The sequence below is a fragment of the Oncorhynchus keta genome, unplaced genomic scaffold, assembly GCF_023373465.1.
Source record: "Oncorhynchus keta strain PuntledgeMale-10-30-2019 unplaced genomic scaffold, Oket_V2 Un_contig_29406_pilon_pilon, whole genome shotgun sequence".
Lineage (NCBI taxonomy): Eukaryota > Metazoa > Chordata > Actinopteri > Salmoniformes > Salmonidae > Oncorhynchus > Oncorhynchus keta.
Genome location: NW_026286526.1, coordinates 28,235 through 49,558, shown reverse-complemented (window position 1 = coordinate 49,558; position 21,324 = coordinate 28,235). Strand labels below are relative to the sequence as shown.

Below are 21,324 nucleotides of genomic sequence, written 5' to 3'. Positions count from 1 at the left end.
TGGCGGGCTGTAGTGTGGCGGGGTTGGAGTCAACATTTGGGAAACTTTCGACACCTTGTAGAGTTCATGCCCCGACTAATTAGGGCAGTTCTGAGGGCCAAAGGGGGCTGCAACTCAATATCAGGGAGGTGTTTAATGTTTTGTTCAAATCTGTAGTGCGTTTCTGCTCGTTCCTGACCCTCTGTCAGTCTCTAACCCTGCTCTCCTCTTGGCCCCGCCCAGGCATGGACCTGTCAGCCAATCAGGACGAGGAGGGAGACCAGGAAGTGTTCCAGGTGGAGATGAGTCGTGAGAACAGGAAGTGTGCTTTCCGGACCGCCGCCGGGAAGTACTGGACCCTCACCTCTTCTGGAGGACTACAGTGTACCGCCTCCACTAAGTAATAACACACACACACACACACACACACTGTTATGCTGTTAGCCGTCGGCTAGCTGCGGCGTGTCGGCTGTTAGCCGTCGGCTAGCTGCGGCGTGTCGGCTGTTAGCCGTCGGCTAGCGGCGTGTCGGCTGTTAGCCGTCGGCTGCGGCGTGTCGCTGTTAGCGTCGGCTAGCTGCGGCGTGTCGGCTGCTGCGGCGTGTCGGCTGTTAGCCGTCGGCTTCACTGCTCCATAAAGGGGTGGCTCCAATAATAGATGTTATTACAATGTTCTACCCTGTTGAGAATTATATTTGTGTGTGTGTGTGTGTCGCAGGACTGCCAACTGTTACTTTGACATGGAGTACTGTGGTAAGAAGCTGACTCTCCGTGCCGCCAACGGGAAATACGTCGCAGCCAAGAAGAACGGCCAGCTAGCCGCTACCATCGACGTTGCCGGTCAGTGTGAAAACAGCCTTTGGGTTGTAAAGAGCAACCCAACAGGGTGTTCCAGATGCAGATGACTTGGTTCAAGGGTCATACCAACTCCTAGTCTCTCCCTGTTCCAGATGACTTGGTTCAAGGGTCACACCAACTCCTAGTCAGTCTCTCCCTGTTCCAGATGACTTGGTTCAAGGGTCACACCAACTCCTAGTCAGTCTCTCCCTGTTCCAGATGACTTGGTTCAAGGGTCACACCAACACCTCGTCAGTCCCTGTTCCAGATGACTTGGTTCAAGGGTCACACCAACTCCTCGTCAGTCCCTCCCTGTTCCAGATGACTTGGTTCAAGGGTCATACCAACTCCTAGTCCCTCCCTGTTCCAGATGACTTGGTTCAAGGGTCATACCAACTCCTAGTCCCTCCCTGTTCCAGATGACTTGGTTCAAGGGTCATACCAACTCCTAGTCAGTCCCTCCCTGTTCCAGATGACTTGGTTCAAGGGTCACACCAACTCCTAGTCAGTCTAACCCTGTTCCAGATGACTTGGTTCAAGGGTCATACCAACTCCTAGTCAGTCTCTCCCTGTTCCAGATGACTTGGTTCAAGGGTCATACCAACTCCTAGTCTCTCCCTGTTCCAGATGACTTGGTTCACGGGTCATACCAACTCCTAGTCAGTATCTCCCTGTTCTAGATGACTTGGTTCAAGGGTCATACCAACTCCTCGTCAGTCTCTCCCCTGTTCCAGATGACTTGGTTCAAGGGTCATACCAACTCCTAGTCAGTCTCTCCCTGTTCCAGATGACTTGGTTCAAGGGTCACACCAACTCCTAGTCAGTCTCTCCCTGTTCCAGATGACTTGGTTCAAGGGTCACACCAACTCCTAGTCAGTCTCTCCCTGTTCCAGATGACTTGGTTCACGGGTCATACCAACTCCTAGTCTCTCCCTGTTCCAGATGACTTGGTTCAAGGGTCATACCAACTCCTCGTCAGTCCCTCCCTGTTCCAGATGACTTGGTTCACGGGTCATACCAACTCCTAGTCTCTCCCTGTTCCAGATGACTTGGTTCACGGGTCATACCAACTCCTAGTCTCTCCCTGTTCTAGATGACTTGGTTCAAGGGTCATACCAACTCCTCGTCAGTCTCTCCCTGTTCCAGATGACTTGGTTCACGGGTCATACCAACTCCTAGTCAGTCTCTCCCTGTTCCAGATGACTTGGTTCACGGGTCATACCAACTCCTATTCTCTCTCCCTGTTCCAGATGACTTGGTTTTTACGGGTCATACCAACTCCTAGTCTCTCCCTGTTCCAGAAGACTTGGTTCAAGGGTCACACCAACTCCTAGTCAGTCTCTCCCTGTTCCAGATGACTTGGTTCAAGGGTCACACCAACTCCTAGTCAGTCTCTCTGTTCCAGATGACTTGGTTCAAGGGTCACACCAACTCCTAGTCAGTCTCTCTGTTCCAGATCACTTGGTTCAAGGGTCATACCAACTCCTAGTCTCTCCCTGTTCCAGATGACTTGGTTCAAGGGTCATACCAACTCCTAGTCAGTCCCTGTTCCAGATGACTTGGTTCAAGGGTCATACATACTCCTAGTCTCTCCCTGTTCCAGATGACTTGGTTCAAGGGTCATACCAACTCCTAGTCAGTCCCTCCCTGTTCCAGATGACTTGGTTCAAGGGTCATTACAACTCCTAGTCTCTCCCTGTTCCAGGGTCATACCAAATCCTAGTCTCTCCCTGTTCCAGGGTCATACCAACTCCTAGTCTCTCCCTGTTCCAGATGACTTGGTTCAAGGATCATACCAACTCCTAGTGTCTCCCTGTCCATACATTCTGTGCCGTGGTGCACAATAGGAATAGTCTGGTTTCATACCAACTCTTTTCTTTTGAATTAGTCATTTTTGGAAGTTTTTCTTGCTACGCCCTTTACAACACGTGGAGCCTCCCAAATAGAAAACGCTAATTTGAACATCCGTGTTTAGCGAGACAATTCCATAAGGTGTTGAAGAGGGCAGAAGCAGAGTGTCCCCGGCTTAGGAGTGTCCCCGGGCTTAGGAGTGTCCCCGGGCTTAGGAGTGTCCCCGGCTTAGGAGTGTCCCCGGGCTTAGGAGTGTCCCGGGCTTAGGAGTGTCCCGGGCTTAGGAGTGTCCCCGGGCTTAGGAGGGTATAACCTTAGACCTTTGTATAAGGCTTTCTTTGGTCTTTGGCGACATGGGTAATATGTGTGTTTGTCCCTCCAGGTGAGTCGGAGGAGTTCCTGATGAAGCTGATTAACCGTCCAATCATTGTCCTCCGTGGGAACACGGTTTCATCGGGTGTCGTAAGGTCACAGGAACCCTGGACTCCAACCGTTCCTCCTACGACTACTTTACCCTGACCTTCAGAGAGGGGAGGGACGTACAGTTTACAGGGTTAGTACACACACACACACTACTTTACCCTGACATTCAGAGAGGGGACGTACAGTTTACAGGGTTAGTACACACACACACACACACACACACACACACACACACACACACACACTACTTTACCCTGACCTTCAGAGAGGGGACGTACAGTTTACAGGGTTAGTGAACACACTCCTCGTGTAGATTCTGACAGCTCAGATGAACTAGAGGAGCCTCCTCATGACAATGAGCAGTTAACCTGCCCTTTCCAGGGGACGGTGTAGAGTCTGACAGCTCAGATGAGTTATAAATCATGTCTCCAGGACACAGATTAAGGCTCGTCCTGGGTTATAAATCATGTCTCCAGGACACAGATTAAGGCTCGTCCTGGGTTATAAATCATGTCTCCAGGACACAGATTAAGGCTAGTCCTGGGTTATAAATCATGTCTCCAGGACACAGATTAAGACTAGTCCTGGGTTATAAATCATGTCTCCAGGACACAGATTAAGACTAGTCCTGGGTTATAAATCATGTCTCCAGGACACAGATTAAGGCTAGTCCTGGGTTATAAATCATGTCTCCAGGACACAGATTAAGACTAGTCCTGGGTTATAAATCATGTTATAAATCATGTCTCAGGACACAGATTAAGGCTCGTCCTGGGTTATAAATCATCCCAGGACACAGATTAAGGACTCGTCCTGGGTTATAAATCATGTCTCCAGGACACAGATTAAGGCTCGTCCTGGGTTATAAATCATGTCTCCAGGACACAGATTAAGACTAGTCCTGGGTTATAAATCATGTCTCCAGGACACAGATTAAGGTTCGTCCTGGGTTATAAATCATGTCTCCAGGACACAGATTAAGGCTCGTCCTGGGTTAGAAATCATGTCTCCAGGACACAGATTAAGGCTAGTCCTGGGTTATAAATCATGGTTGAACCTGTTGTAAACCCCCCTCTCCTCAGACATATCATCATGGTTGAACCTGTTGCAAACGCCCCCCTCTCCTCAGACATATCATCATGGTTGAACCTGTTGTAAACCCCCACCCCTCTCCTCAGACATATCATCATGGTTGAAACTGTTTGTAAACGCCCCCTCTCCTCAGACATATCATGGTTGAACCTGTTGTAAACCCCCCTCTCCTCAGACATATCATCATGGTTGAACCTGTTGCAAACGCCCCCTCTCCTCAGACATATCATCATGGTTGAACCTGTTGTAAACGCCCCCCCCCTCTCCTCAGACATATCATCATGGTTGACCCGTTGTAAACGCCCCCCTCTCCTCAGACATATCATCATGGTTGAACCTGTTGTAAACCCCCTCTCCTCAGACATATCATCATGGTTGAACCTGTTGTAAACGCCCCCCTCTCCTCAGACATATCATCATGGTTGAACCTGTTGTAACCCCCCTCTACTCAGACATATCATCATGGTTGAACCTGTTGTAAACGCCCCCCTCTCCTCAGACATATCATCATGGTTGAACCTGTTGTAACGCCCCCCTCTCCTCAGACACATCATCATGGTTGAACCTGTTGTAAACGCCCCCCTCTCCTCAGACATATCATCATGGTTGAACCTGTTGTAAATGCCCCCCTCCTCAGACATATCATCATGGTTGAACCTGTTGTAAACGCCCCCATCTCCTCAGACATATCATCATGGTTGAACCTGTTGTAAACGCCCCCCCCTCTCCTCAGACATATCATCATGGTTGACCCTGTTGTAAACGCCCCCCCTCTCCTCAGACATATCATCATGGTTGAACCTGTTGTAAACGCCCCCCTCTCCTCAGACATATCATCATGGTTGACCCTGTTGCCCCCCCCTCTCCTCAGACATATCATCATGGTTGACCCTGTTGCCCCCCTCTCCTCAGACATATCATCATGGTTGACCCTGTTGCCCCCCTCTCCTCAGACATATCATCATGGTTGAACCTGTTGTAAACGCCCCCCATCTCCTCAGACATATCATCATGGTTGAACCTGTTGTAAACGCCCCCCTCTCCTCAGACATATCATCATGGTTGAACCTGTTGTAAACCCCCCTCTCCTCAGACATATCATCATGGTTGAACCTGTTGCCCCCTCTCCTCAGACATATCATCATGGTTGAACCTGTTGCCCCCCTCAGACATATCATCATGGTTGAACCTGTTGTAAACGCCCCCTCTCCTCAGACATATCATCATGGTTGAACCTGTTGTAAACGCCCCCCTCTCCTCAGACACATCATCATGGTTGAACCTGTTGTAAACGCCCCCCTCTCCTCAGACATATCATCATGGTTGAACCTGTTGTAAATGCCCCCTCCCTCAGACATATCATCATGGTTGAACCTGTTGTAAACGCCCCCCCATCTCCTCAGACATATCATCATGGTTGAACCTGTTGTAAACGCCCCCCTCTCCTCAGACATATCATCATGGTTGAACCTGTTGTAAACACCCCCCCTCTCCTCAGACATATCATCATGGTTGAACCTGTTGTAAACGCCCCCCTCTCCTCAGACATATCATCATGGTTGAACCTGTTGTAAACCCCCCTCTCCTCAGACATATCATCATGGTTGACCCTGTTGCCCCCCCTCTCCTCAGACATATCATCATGGTTGACCCTGTTGCCCCCCTCTCCTCAGACATATCATCATGGTTGAACCTGTTGTAAACGCCCCCCATCTCCTCAGACATATCATCATGGTTGAACCTGTTGTAAACGCCCCCCTCTCCTCAGACATATCATCATGGTTGAACCTGTTGTAAACCCCCCTCTCCTCAGACATATCATCATGGTTGAACCTGTTGCCCCCTCTCCTCAGACATATCATCATGGTTGAACCTGTTGCCCCCCTCAGACATATCATCATGGTTGAACCTGTTGTAAACGCCCCCCTCTCCTCAGACATATCATCATGGTTGAACCTGTTGTAAACGCCCCCCCCCCCTCTCCTCAGACATATCATCATGGTTGAACCTGTTGTAAACGCCCCCCTCTCCTCAGACATATCATCATGGTTGAACCTGTTGTAAACCCCCCTCTCCTCAGACATATCATCATGGTTGACCCTGTTGCCCCCTCTCCTCAGACATATCATCATGGTTGACCCTGTTGCCCCCTCTCCTCAGACATATCATCATGGTTGACCCTGTTGCCCCCCTCTCCTCAGACATATCATCATGGTTGAACCTGTTGTAAACGCCCCCATCTCCTCAGACATATCATCATGGTTGAACCTGTTGTAAACGCCCCCCCCTCTCCTCAGACATATCATCATGGTTGAACCTGTTGTAAACGCCCCCCTCTCCTCAGACATATCATCATGGTTGAACCTGTTGCCCCCCTCTCCTCAGACATATCATCATGGTTGAACCTGTTGCCCCCCTCTCCTCAGACATATCATCATGGTTGAACCTGTTGCCCCCCTCTCCTCAGACATATCATCATGGTTGAACCTGTTGTAAACGCCCCCTCTCCTCAGACATATCATCATGGTTGAACCTGTTGTAAACGCCCCCCCTCTCCTCAGACATATCATCATGGTTGAACCTGTTGTAAACCCCCCTCTCCTCAGACATATCATCATGGTTGACCCTGTTGCCCCCCTCTCCTCAGACATATCATCATGGTTGACCCTGTGCCCCCCCTCTCCTCAGACATATCATCATGGTTGACCCTGTTGCCCCCTCTCCTCAGACATATCATCATGGTTGAACCTGTTGTAAACGCCCCCCTCTCCTCAGACATATCATCATGGTTGAACCTGTTGTAAACCCCCTCCTCTCCTCAGACATATCATCATGGTTGAACCTGTTGCCCCCCTCTCCTCAGACATATCATCATGGTTGACCCTGTTGCCCCCTCTCCTCAGACATATCATCATGGTTGAACCTGTTGTAACGCCCACCCCCTCTCCTCTCCTCAGACATATCATCATGGTTGAACCTGTTGTAAACGCCCCCCTCTCCTCTCCTCAGACGTATCATCATGGTTGAACCTGTTGTAAACGCCCCCCTCTCCTCTCCTCAGACGTATCATCATGGTTGAACCTGTTGTAAACGCCCCCCCATCTCCTCAGACATATCATCATGGTTGAACCTGTTGTAAACCCCCTCCCCCTCTCCTCAGACATATCATCATGGTTGAACCTGTTGTAAACGCCCCCCTCTCCTCAGACATATCATCATGGTTGAACCTGTTGTAAACGCCCCCCTCTCCTCAGACATATCATCATGGTTGAACCTGTTGTAAACGCCCCCCTCTCCTCAGACATATCATCATGGTTGAACCTGTTGTAAACGCCCCTCCCCTCTCCTCAGACATATCATCATGGTTGACCCTGTTGCCCCCCCTCTCCTCAGACATATCATCATGGTTGACCCTGTTGCCCCCCTCTCCTCAGACATATCATCATGGTTGACCCTGTTGCCCCCTGTCCTCAGACATATCATCATGGTTGACCCTGTTGCCCCCTCTCCTCAGACGTATCATGGTTGACCCTGTTGCCCCCCTCTCCTCAGACATATCATCATGGTTGACCCTGTTGTAAACGCTCCCCCCTAGACATATCATCATGGTTGACCCTGTTGCCCCCCTCTCCTCAGACATATCATCATGGTTGACCCTGTTGCCCCCCCTCAGACATATCATCATGGTTGAACCTGTTGTAAACGCCCCCTCTCCTTAGACATATCATCATGGTTGAACCTGTTGCCCCCTCTCCTCAGACATATCATCATGGTTGAACCTGTTGTAACGCCCCCCCTCTCCTCAGACGTATCATCATGGTTGAACCTGTTGTAAACCCCCCTCTCCTCAGACATATCATCATGGTTGAACCTGTTGCCCCCCTCTCCTCAGACATATCATCATGGTTGAACCTGTTGCCCCCCTCTCCTCAGACATATCATCATGGTTGAACCTGTTGTAAACGCCCCCCTCTCCTCAGACATATCATCATGGTTGAACCTGTTGTAAACGCCCCCTCTCCTCAGACATATCATCATGGTTGAACCTGTTGTAAACCCCCCTCTCCTCAGACATATCATCATGGTTGACCCTGTGCCCCCCTCTCCTCAGACATATCATCATGGTTGACCCTGTTGCCCCCCTCTCCTCAGACATATCATCATGGTTGAACCTGTTGTAAACGCCCCCATCTCCTCAGACATATCATCATGGTTGAACCTGTTGTAAACGCCCCCCATCTCCTCAGACATATCATCATGGTTGAACCTGTTGTAAACGCCCCCCTCCTCTCCTCAGACATATCATCATGGTTGAACCTGTTGTAAACGCCCCCCTCTCCTCAGACATATCATCATGGTTGAACCTGTTGTAAACGCCCCCCTCTCCTCAGACATATCATCATGGTTGAACCTGTTGTAAACGCCCCCTCTCCTCAGACGTATCATCATGGTTGAACCTGTTGTAAACCCCCACTCCCTCTCCTCAGACATATCATCATGGTTGAACCTGTTGTAAACGCCCCCCTCTCCTCTCCTCAGACGTATCATCATGGTTGAACCTGTTGTAAACGCCCCCCTCTCCTCAGACGTATCATCATGGTTGAACCTGTTGTAAACCCCCCTCTCCTCAGACATATCATCATGGTTGACCCTGTTTTAAACGCCCCCCTCTCCTCAGACATATCATCATGGTTGAACCTGTTGTAAACGCCCCCCTCTCCTCTCCTCAGACGTATCATCATGGTTGAACCTGTTGTAAACCCCCCTCTCCTCAGACATATCATCATGGTTGAACCTGTTGTAAACCCCCTCTCCTCAGACGTATCATCATGGTTGAACCTGTTGTAAACCCCCCTCTCCTCTCCTCAGACATATCATCATGGTTGAACCTGTTGTAAACGCCCCCCTCTCCTCTCCTCAGACGTATCATCATGGTTGAACCTGTTGTAAACGCCCCCCTCTCCTCTCCTCAGATGTATCATCATGGTTGAACCTGTTGTAAACGCCCCCCTCTCCTCTCCTCAGACGTATCATCATGGTTGAACCTGTTGTAAACCCCCCATCTCCTCAGACATATCATCATGGTTGAACCTGTTGTAAACGCCCCCCTCTCCTCAGACATATCATAATGGTTGAACCTGTTGTAAACGCCCCCCTCTCCTCAGACATATCATCATGGTTGAACCTGTTGTAACGCCCCCCTCTCCTCAGACATATCATCATGGTTGAACCTGTTGTAAACCCCCCTCTCCTCAGACATATCATCATGGTTGACCCTGTGCCCCCTCTCCTCAGACATATCATCATGGTTGACCCTGTTGCCCCCCTCTCCTCAGACATATCATCATGGTTGAACCTGTTGTAAACGCCCCCCATCTCCTCAGACATATCATCATGGTTGAACCTGTTGTAAACGCACCCCCCATCTCCTCAGACATATCATCATGGTTGAACCTGTTGCCCCCCTCTCCTCAGACATATCATCATGGTTGAACCTGTTGCCCCCTCTCCTCAGACATATCATCATGGTTGAACCTGTTGTAAACGCCCCCCTCTCCTCAGACATATCATCATGGTTGAACCTGTTGCCCCCTCTCCTCAGACATATCATCATGGTTGAACCTGTTGCCCCCCTCTCCTCAGACATATCATCATGGTTGAACCTGTTGTAACGCCCCCCTCTCCTCAGACATATCATCATGGTTGAACCTGTTGCAACGCCCCCCCTCTCCTCAGACATATCATCATGGTTGAACCTGTTGTAAACGCCCCCCTCTCCTCAGACATATCATCATGGTTGAACCTGTTGTAAACGCCCCCCTCTCCTCAGACATATCATCATGGTTGAACCTGTTGTAAACGCCCCCTCTCCTCTCCTCAGACGTATCATCATGGTTGAACCTGTTGTAAACGCCCCCCCCCTCTCCTCAGACATATCATCATGGTTGAACCTGTTGTAACGCCCCCCCTCCTCTCCTCAGACGTATCATCATGGTTGAACCTGTTGTAAACGCCCCCTCTCCTCTCCTCAGACGTATCATCATGGTTGAACCTGTTGTAAACGCCCCCCCTCCCCTCTCCTCAGACATATCATCATGGTTGAACCTGTTGTAAACGCCCCCCTCTCCTCTCCTCAGACGTATCATCATGGTTGAACCTGTTGTAAACGCCCCCTCTCCTCAGACGTATCATCATGGTTGAACCTGTTGTAAACCCCCCCTCTCCTCAGACATATCATCATGGTTGACCCTGTTGTAAACGCCCCCCTCTCCTCAGACATATCATCATGGTTGAACCTGTTGTAAACGCCCCCCTCTCCTCTCCTCAGACGTATCATCATGGTTGAACCTGTTGTAAACCCCCCTCTCCTCAGACATATCATCATGGTTGAACCTGTTGTAAACCCCCCTCTCTCCTCTCCTCAGACATATCATCATGGTTGAACCTGTTGTAAACGCCCCCCTCTCCTCTCCTCAGACGTATCATCATGGTTGAACCTGTTGTAAACGCCCCCCTCTCCTCTCCTCAGACGTATCATCATGGTTGAACCTGTTGTAAACCCCCCCTCTCTCCTCTCCTCAGACATATCATCATGGTTGAACCTGTTGTAAACGCCCCCTCTCCTCTCCTCAGACGTATCATCATGGTTGAACCTGTTGTAAACCCCCCCATCTCCTCAGACATATCATCATGGTTGAACCTGTTGTAAACGCCCCCCTCTCCTCAGACATATCATCATGGTTGAACCTGTTGTAAACGCCCCCCTCTCCTCAGACATATCATCATGGTTGAACCTGTTGTAAACGCCCCCTCCCCTCTCCTCAGACATATCATCATGGTTGACCCTGTTGCCCCCTCTCCTCAGACATATCATCATGGTTGACCCTGTTGCCCCCTCTCCTCAGACATATCATCATGGTTGACCCTGTTGCCCCCCCCCTCTCCTCAGACATATCATCATGGTTGACCCTGTTGCCCCCCTCTCCTCAGACATATCATCATGGTTGACCCTGTTGCCCCCCTCTCCTCAGACATATCATCATGGTTGACCCTGTTGCCCCCCCCTCTCCTCAGACATATCATCATGGTTGACCCTGTTTAAACGCCCCCCTCTCCTCAGACATATCATCATGGCTGAACCTGTTGTAACGCCCCCCTCTCCTCTCCTCAGACGTATCATCATGGTTGAACCTGTTGTAAACCCCCCTCTCCTCAGACATATCATCATGGTTGAACCTGTTGTAAACCCCCCTCTCTCCTCTCCTCAGACATATCATCATGGTTGAACCTGTTGTAAACGCCCCCCTCTCCTCTCCTCAGACGTATCATCATGGTTGAACCTGTTGTAAACGCCCCCCTCTCCTCTCCTCAGACGTATCATCATGGTTGAACCTGTTGTAAACGCCCCCCTCTCCTCTCCTCAGACGTATCATCATGGTTGAACCTGTTGTAAACCCCCCATCTCCTCAGACATATCATCATGGTTGAACCTGTTGTAAACGCACCCCCCATCTCCTCAGACATATCATCATGGTTGAACCTGTTGTAAACGCCCCCCTCTCCTCTCCTCAGACATATCATCATGGTTGAACCTGTTGTAAACGCCCCCCTCTCCTCTCCTCAGACGTATCATCATGGTTGAACCTGTTGTAAACGCCCCCCTCTCCTCTCCTCAGACGTATCATCATGGTTGAACCTGTTGTAAACCCCCATCTCCTCAGACATATCATCATGGTTGAACCTGTTGTAAACGCACCCCCATCTCCTCAGACATATCATCATGGTTGAACCTGTTGTAAACGCCCCCCTCTCCTCTCCTCAGACATATCATCATGGTTGAACCTGTTGTAAACGCCCCCCTCTCCTCTCCTCAGACGTATCATCATGGTTGAACCTGTTGTAAACGCCCCCCCTCTCCTCTCCTCAGACGTATCATCATGGTTGAACCTGTTGTAAACCCCCCATCTCCTCAGACATATCATCATGGTTGAACCTGTTGTAAACGCACCCCCATCTCCTCAGACATATCATCATGGTTGAACCTGTTGTAAACGCCCCCCTCTCCTCTCCTCAGACATATCATCATGGTTGAACCTGTTGTAAACGCCCCCCTCTCCTCTCCTCAGACATATCATCATGGTTGAACCTGTTGTAAACCCCCCTCTCCTCAGACATATCATCATGGTAGAACCTGTTGTAAACCCCCCTCTCCTCAGACATATCATCATGGTTGAACCTGTTGCCCCCCTCTCCTCAGACATATCATCATGGTTGAACCTGTTGCCCCCCTCTCCTCAGACATATCATCATGGTTGAACCTGTTGTAAACGCCCCCCTCTCCTCAGACATATCATCATGGTTGAACCTGTTGCAAACGCCCCCCTCTCCTCAGACATATCATCATGGTTGAACCTGTTGTAAACGCCCCCTCTCCTCAGACATATCATCATGGTTGAACCTGTTGTAAACGCCCCCCTCTCCTCAGACATATCATCATGGTTGAACCTGTTGTAAACGCCCCCCTCTCCTCTCCTCAGACGTATCATCATGGTTGAACCTGTTGTAAACGCCCCCCTCCCCTCTCCTCAGACATATCATCATGGTTGAACCTGTTGTAAACGCCCCCCTCTCCTCTCCTCAGACGTATCATCATGGTTGAACCTGTTGTAAACGCCCCCTCTCCTCTCCTCAGACGTATCATCATGGTTGAACCTGTTGTAAACGCCCCCCTCCCCTCTCCTCAGACATATCATCATGGTTGAACCTGTTGTAAACGCCCCCCTCTCTCTCCTCAGACGTATCATCATGGTTGAACCTGTTGTAAACGCCCCCTCTCCTCAGACGTATCATCATGGTTGAACCTGTTGTAAACCCCCTCTCCTCAGACATATCATCATGGTTGACCCTGTTGTAAACGCCCCCCTCTCCTCAGACATATCATCATGGTTGAACCTGTTGTAAACGCCCCCCTCTCCTCTCCTCAGACGTATCATCATGGTTGAACCTGTTGTAAACCCCCTCTCCTCAGACATATCATCATGGTTGAACCTGTTGTAAACCCCCCTCTCTCCTCTCCTCAGACATATCATCATGGTTGAACCTGTTGTAAACGTCCCCCCCTCTCCTCTCCTCAGACGTATCATCATGGTTGAACCTGTTGTAAACGCCCCCCTCTCCTCTCCTCAGACGTATCATCATGGTTGAACCTGTTGTAAACCCCCCTCTCTCCTCTCCTCAGACATATCATCATGGTTGAACCTGTTGTAAACGCCCCCCTCTCCTCTCCTCAGACGTATCATCATGGTTGAACCTGTTGTAAACCCCCATCTCCTCAGACATATCATCATGGTTGAACCTGTTGTAAACGCCCCCCCCTCTCCTCAGACATATCATCATGGTTGAACCTGTTGTAAACGCCCCCCTCTCCTCAGACATATCATCATGGTTGAACCTGTTGTAAACGCCCCCTCCCCTCTCCTCAGACATATCATCATGGTTGACCCTGTTGCCCCCCTCTCCTCAGACATATCATCATGGTTGACCCTGTTGCCCCCCTCTCCTCAGACATATCATCATGGTTGACCCTGTTGCCCCCCTCTCCTCAGACATATCATCATGGTTGACCCTGTTGCCCCCCTCTCCTCAGACATATCATCATGGTTGACCCTGTTGCCCCCCTCTCCTCAGACATATCATCATGGTTGACCCTGTTGCCCCCCTCTCCTCAGACATATCATCATGGTTGACCCTGTTGTAAACGCCCCCCTCTCCTCAGACATATCATCATGGTTGAACCTGTTGTAAACGCCCCCCTCTCCTCTCCTCAGACGTATCATCATGGTTGAACCTGTTGTAAACCCCCCTCTCCTCAGACATATCATCATGGTTGAACCTGTTGTAAACCCCCCTCTCTCCTCTCCTCAGACATATCATCATGGTTGAACCTGTTGTAACGCCCCCCTCTCCTCTCCTCAGACGTATCATCATGGTTGAACCTGTTGTAAACGCCCCCTCTCCTCTCCTCAGACGTATCATCATGGTTGAACCTGTTGTAAACGCCCCCCTCTCCTCTCCTCAGACGTATCATCATGGTTGAACCTGTTGTAAACCCCCCCCATCTCCTCAGACATATCATCATGGTTGAACCTGTTGTAAACCCCCCTCTCCTCAGACATATCATCATGGTTGAACCTGTTGTAACGCCCCCCCCCCTCTCCTCAGACATATCATCATGGTTGAACCTGTTGTAAACGCCCCCTCCCCTCTCCTCAGACATATCATCATGGTTGACCCTGTTGCCCCCTCTCCTCAGACATATCATCATGGTTGACCCTGTTGCCCCCCTCTCCTCAGACATATCATCATGGTTGACCCTGTTGCCCCCCTCTCCTCAGACATATCATCATGGTTGACCCTGTTGCCCCCCCTCTCCTCAGACATATCATCATGGTTGACCCTGTTGCCCCCCCTCTCCTCAGACATATCATCATGGTTGACCCTGTTGCCCCCCTCTCCTCAGACATATCATCATGGTTGACCCTGTTATAAACGCCCCCCCTCCTTAGACATATCATCATGGTTGACCCTGTTGCCCCCCTCTCCTCAGACATATCATCATGGTTGACCCTGTTGCCCCCCCTCAGACATATCATCATGGTTGAACCTGTTGTAACGCCCCCCCTCTCCTCAGACATATCATCATGGTTGACCCTGTTGCCCCCTCTCCTCAGACATATCATCATGGTTGACCCTGTTGTAAACGCCCCCTCTCCTCAGACATATCATCATGGTTGACCCTGTTGCCCCCCTCTCCTCAGACATATCATCATGGTTGACCCTGTTGCCCCCCTCTCCTCAGACATATCATCATGGTTGACCCTGTTGCCCCCCTCTCCTCAGACATATCATCATGGTTGACCCTGTTGCCCCCCTCTCCTCAGACATATCATCATGGTTGACCCTGTTGCCCCCCCTCTCCTCAGACTCGACGGGGAAGTTCTGGATGGTGGGCAGCGAGGCGTCGGTGGTGAGCAGCAGTGACGACCCCGTCGACTTCCTGTTAGAGTTCTGCGACTACAACAAGGTCGCTATCCGCTCCGTCGCCGACGGAAGTATCTCCACGGCGACCACGCCGGCGTCTTGAAGGCCAACGCCGACGACCTGGAGACCGCCACGCTCTGGGAGTACTGACCCCTTCCTCGAGACCCCGTTACTACGACAACGAACGGCAGCAGCATCCCCTAACTCCTCCCTCTATCTATCCATCCATCCTTCTCTCAACTCTGTCCTAACCCGACGACCTGGAGACCGCCACGCTCTGGGAGTACTGACCCCCTTCCTCGAGACCCCGTTACTACGACAACGAAGCGGCAGCAGCATCCCCTAACTCCTCCCTCTATCTATCCATCCATCCTTCTCTCAACTCTGTCCTAACCCGACGACCTGGAGACCGCCACGCTCTGGGAGTACTGACCCCCTTCCTCGAGACCCCGTTACTACGACAACGAAGCGGCAGCAGCATCCCCTAACTCCTCCCTCTATCTATCCATCCATCCTTCTCTCAACTCTGTCCTAACCCGACGACCTGGAGACCGCCACGCTCTGGGAGTACTGACCCCCTTCCTCGAGACCCCGTTACTACGACAACGAAACGGCAGCAGCATCCCCTAACTCCTCCCTCTATCTATCCATCCATCCTTCTCTCAACTCTGTCCTAACCCGACGACCTGGAGACCGCCACGCTCTGGGAGTACTGACCCCCTTCCTCGAGACCCCGTTACTACGACAACGGCAGCAGCAGCATCCCTAACTCCTCCCTCCATCCATCCATCCATCCTTCTCTCAACTCTGTCCTAACCCTCCTAGACCAGGGCTGTGTTCAGTGGGGTGAAATGTTCACGATATCGTAGATGGGAGGGGGGATGTAAGACCTAGAGCTGACCCCATTCTGTTTTCACTTGATAATGAATAATCTAATCTACATCATACGTTTCTATGTGACATTCCATCGCTCTGAACAGAACCTTTTTTTTGTGTGAACTGGACAAAGGAGGGAGAGAAAGAGCTGGGGGAGGTTATGTCCTAATGTAAAGGCTTTCTTCACCTCTCTACCTTTCCCTCCCTCTTCTCTCTCTGCCTTCCTCCTCCCTTTCTCTCTGCCTTCCCCTCCCTTTTCTCTCTCTGCCTTCCCCTCCCCTTTTCTCTCTCTGCCTTCCTCCTCCTTTTCTCTCTCTGCCTTTCCTCCCCTTTTCTCTCTCTGCCTTTCCCTCCCCTTTTCTCTCTCTGCCTTCCCTCCCCTTTTCTCTCTCTGCCTTTCCCTCCCTTTTCTCTCTCTGCCTTCCTCCCCTTTTCTCTCTCTGCCTTCCCCTCCCTTTCTCTCTGCCTTCCCCTCCCCTTTCTCTCTGCCTTTCCCTCCCTTTTCTCTCTCTGCCTTTCCCTCCCCTTTTCTCTCTCTGCCTTTCCCTCCCTTTTCTCTCTCTGCCTTTCCCTCCCCTTTCTCTCTCTCTGCCTTTCCCTCCCCTTTCTCTCTCTCTGCCTTTCCCTCCCCTTTTCTCTCTCTACCTTTCCCTCCCCTTTACTCTCTCTGCCTTTCCCTCCTTTTCTCTCTCTGCCTTTCCCTCCCCTTTTCTCTCTCTGCCTTTCCCTCCCCTTTTCTCTCTCTACCTTTCCCTCCCTTTTCTCTCTCTGCCTTTCCCTCCCCTTTTCTCTCTCTACCTTTCCCTCCCTTTACTCTCTCTGCCTTTCCCTCCCCTTTTCTCTCTCTACCTTCCCCTCCTTTTCTCTCTCTCTACCTTTCCCTCCCTTTTCTCTCTCTGCCTTCCCCTCCCCTTTTCTCTCTCTCTGCCTTTCCCTCCCCTTTTCTCTCTCTCCCTTCCCCTCCCCTTTTCTCTCTCTACCTTTCCCTCCCCTTTTCTCTCTCTGCCGTTCCCTCCCCTTTTCTCTCTCTACCTTTCCCTCCCTTTTCTCTCTCTACCTTTCCCTCCCCTTTTCTCTCTCTGCCTTCCCCTCCCCTTTTCTCTCTCTGCCTTCCCCTCCCCCTTTTCTCTCTCTGCCTTCCCCTCCCCTTTTTTCTCTCTCTGCCGTTCCTCCCCTTTTCTCTCTCTCTGCCTTTTCCGCTCACAGTTCCATTCTGCAGTACCCACCTGTATTTGTTGCCAAAGTTATTGGGGCTGTACACTATGGATTCTCACGGTGTTCTGGAATGGGTTTAGTCCCTCGTCTCATTTAAATATTGTATCACAGGAAACGTTCCAATGTAACCTAGAGGAAATGATGTCATCCTCTAGCTGAGAGCTCATTGGTGGAGATTTTGATCTCCCAGACAGGAAATAACCTGTTTTTATGTTGTTTTCGTGAAGGAAGTGTGTGTGTGTGTGTGTCCCTACAGCTGTCCAGAGCTCTGATCTGGTGGGATGTTAACCTCTGACTGGAAGAATTTCTTTATATTTTCTCTCAGCCGAGAGACTCTGAGCATTGGGTAAAAACTGGAATGGATTCTCACGGTGTTCTGGAATGGGTTTAGTCCCTCATCTCATTTAAATATTGTATCACAGGAAACGTTCCAATGTAACCTAGAGGAAATGATGTCATCCTCATGGAGAATGATCTGTTGATACAAACACCGTCTCTCACATGACTTCCTGGTCTCTCACATGACTTCCTGGTCTCTCACATGACTTCCTGGTCTCTCACATGACTTCCTGGTCTCTCACATGACTTCCTGGTCTCTCACATGACTTCCTGGTCTCTCACATGACTTCCTGGTCTCTCACATGACTTCCTGGTCTCTCACTCCTCCTCACGACTGGAATCTGGTGCTTAATCTCATCATTATCATGTAAATGTGACCCACTGTGATCTAGCCAGAGGTCAACGATGTGGTGTGGTGGATGGATGGATGGATGGAAAGGTGTGTGTGTGTGTTTGACTGTTGGTTCACACAGGTGAGAGGTTAGACCGCCATTGTAGTTCTGATAATGCCTGTGTCTGACTCAAGTGTTTCTGGGTAATTTAGTAAATGTAACTATATAAAATAATATTCCAAACCTTTTTTTTTTTACTTTGAGAAACTGGAACTTTCCTTTCTGTTGTATTTTTTTTGGTGATTAATCTGTTGTGCCATTGGTTCACCTGGATGCCAACAACCAATTAAAAAACGGGGATTTTGAACACTACTTCCTGTCTGTTCTCTGTTTTTTTTTAACTGGACCACTTCCTGTTCAACTACAACACATTGTGATTGGTGAGTTTACGTCGTCCTGTCAAATCATAAAGTCGAGGATTTTCTTAGCTCCTCCCTCTATAATCTAAAACATGGCTTCAGGGGCCCAGTTTTTCTCAGAAAAATAATCTATAGAGTTCGCCAACAGGATCAGGACATTGAATAGAACGGGGAGTCCCCATTCGAAGTCGGGGATTCGTACGTTCCATTCATTCTATTTCTAAACACATAATCCGATCAGTAACTTTAGGATCACTGGGCCCTGGAGAGGTTGGAGCTTTAACTTACATTTACCAGCAGAGGTCCTGACAGACGACCACGGCTCCATGTGTTGGTCAACTCCTTTAGATCTTATTGGGAGCCCATTAGCAGACCCCCTCTGTCATTCTGCCCCTGAACAAGGCAGTTAACCCACTGTTCCCCGGTAGGCCATCGTCCTGCCCCTGAACAAGGCAGGTAACCCCCTGTTCCCCGGTCGGCTGTCGTCCTGCCCCTGAACAAGGCAGGTAACCCACTGTTCCCCGGTCGGCTGTCGTCCTGCCCCTGAACAAGGCAGGTAACCCACTGTTCCCCGGTAGGCCGTCGTTCTGCCTCCTGAACAAGGCAGGTAACCCACTGTTACCCGGTAGGCCGTCGTTCTGCCTCCTGAACAAGGCAGTGAACCCCCTGTTCCCCGGTAGGCCGTCGTTCTGCCTCCTGAACAAGGCAGTTAACCCCCTGTTCCCCGGTAGGCCGTCGTTCTGCCTCCTGAACAAGGCAGTTAACCCCCTGTTCCCCGGTAGGCCGTCGTCCTGCCCCTGAACAAGGCAGGTAACTCACTGTTCCCCGGTAGGCCGTCGTCCTGCCCCTGAACAAGGCAGTTAACCCCCTGTTCCCCGGTAGGCCGTTGTCCTGCCCCTGAACAAGGCAGGTAACCCACTGTTCCCCGGTAGGCCGTCGTCCTGCCCCTGAACAAGGCAGTTAACCCCCTGTTCCCCGGTAGGCCGTCGTTCTGCCTCCTGAACAAGGCAGTTAACCCCCTGTTCCCCGGTAGGCCGTCGTTCTGCCCCCTGAACAAGTCAGTTGGGAACAAATTCTTGTTTTCAATGACGGCCCACCGGGGAACAGTGGGTTTAACTGCCTTGTTCAGAACAACAGATTTTTACCTTGTCAGGATTCAATCTTGCAACCTTTCAGTTACTTGCCCAACTCTCTAACCACTAGGCTACCCTGCTGCCCAAGCCTTTATATAAGTTACCACAATTTTAAACATGTCAACTATTTCTCTCTCAAACAATTGATGCAGTTAATCTACCAGGAAAGACTGGCATGTTTTTAAGTTGTGTGTGCAGTTAAATTTAGGCAGTGCGGGGCTGGGGACACCGATCCTGTGATCATCTGCATATGTAAAGGCCCAAGGCAAGTGCCCTGAGGTACGCCGCACTTTTACATATGTTCGACAAGGTTATATTGGATAAGTAACTCTTCCATGCGATGTCATAAGTGCGTTTTTTTTTAAAATCAATAACATAAAAGGTCTGAAGTCTAACGCAGCTCCAACTATCATATTTTTTATCAATTTATTTTAGCCAATCACGTGAGTCAGTGCAGTACAAGTTTGAGTGCCCTTCACCTATACACATGCTAAAAGTCGGTAGTCTTTTTTTAAAGAGCATTGTATTTGTTCAATGCTCCCGATCCAATAAAACCAGGGTTTGCAGGACCTGGTCTTCTGAGATGGTGGCAGAACAACACCTTATCATGGACAGACCAATCACCTCTTCCCATTTTAGCAACCATTGAGTCTATATGTTTCGAAGAGCTTGCTGTCTCAACCATTGAGTCTATACGTTTCGAAGAGCTTGCTATCTCAGGTTACACCCAGCAGTTTTAGTCTCATACATTTTTTTCTGGAGAAATGTCCTCCGGTCTGATGAAACAAAAATCGAACCGTTTGGCCATAAAGACCATCGTTATGTTTGGAGGAAAAAGGGGGACGCTTGCAAGCCATCCCAGCCGTGAAGCACGGGGTGGTAGCATCATGCTGTGGGGGTGCTTTGCTGCAGGAGGGACTGGTGCACTTCACAAAATAGATGGCATCATGAGGAGGGAAAATTATGTAGATACAGTGGGGCAAAAAGTATTTAGTCAGCCACCAATTGTGCAAGTTCTCCCACTTAAGATGAGAGAGGCCTGTAATTTTCATCATAGGTACACTTCAACTATGACAGACAAAATGAGAAAAAAATCCAGAAAATCACATTGCAGGATTTTTTTATTAATTTATTTGCAAATTATGGTGGAAAATAAGTATTTGGTCACCTACAAACAAGCAAGATTTCTGGCTCTCACAGACCTGTAACTTCTTCAAGAGGCTCCTCTGTCCTCCACTCGTTACCTGTATTAATGGCACCTGTTTGAACTAATCAGTATAAAGACACCTGTCCACAACCTCAAACAGTCACACTCCAAACTCCACTATGGCCAAGACCAAAGAGCTGTCAAAGGACACCAGAAACAAAATTGTAGGAATTGTGAAAACTGAGTTTAAAAGTATTTGGCTAAGGTGTATGTAAACTTCCGACTTCAACTAGGTGGTGTCAGACGAAGGCCCCAAAAATTGTTGAAGACTCCAGCCAACCTAGTCATAGACTGTTTTCTCTGCTACCGCACGGCAAGTGGTGCCGGAGCGCCAAGTCTAAGACCAAAAGGCACTTTAACAGCCTCTACCCCAAGCCATAAGACTGCTGAACAATGAATCAAAATGGCCACCCGGACAAGCAGGCTGTCATGTGCCTTTTACTGAGGAGTGGCTTCTGTCTGGCCACTCTATCGTAAAGGCCTGATTGGTGGAGTACTGCAGAGATGGGAGAACCTTCCAGAAGGACAACCATCTCCACAGAGGAACTCTGGAGCTCTCTCAGAGTGACCATCAGGTTCTTGCT

The 21,324-nt window shown here is 50.0% G+C and overlaps 1 pseudogene; it reads left to right on the top strand.

Moving 5' to 3' along the window:
• LOC127923354 (fascin-like) overlaps positions 1–15,369 on the top strand; it is a 28,424-nt pseudogene extending 13,055 nt beyond the window's left edge.
• Positions 15,370–21,324: the final 5,955 nt, after the last annotated feature.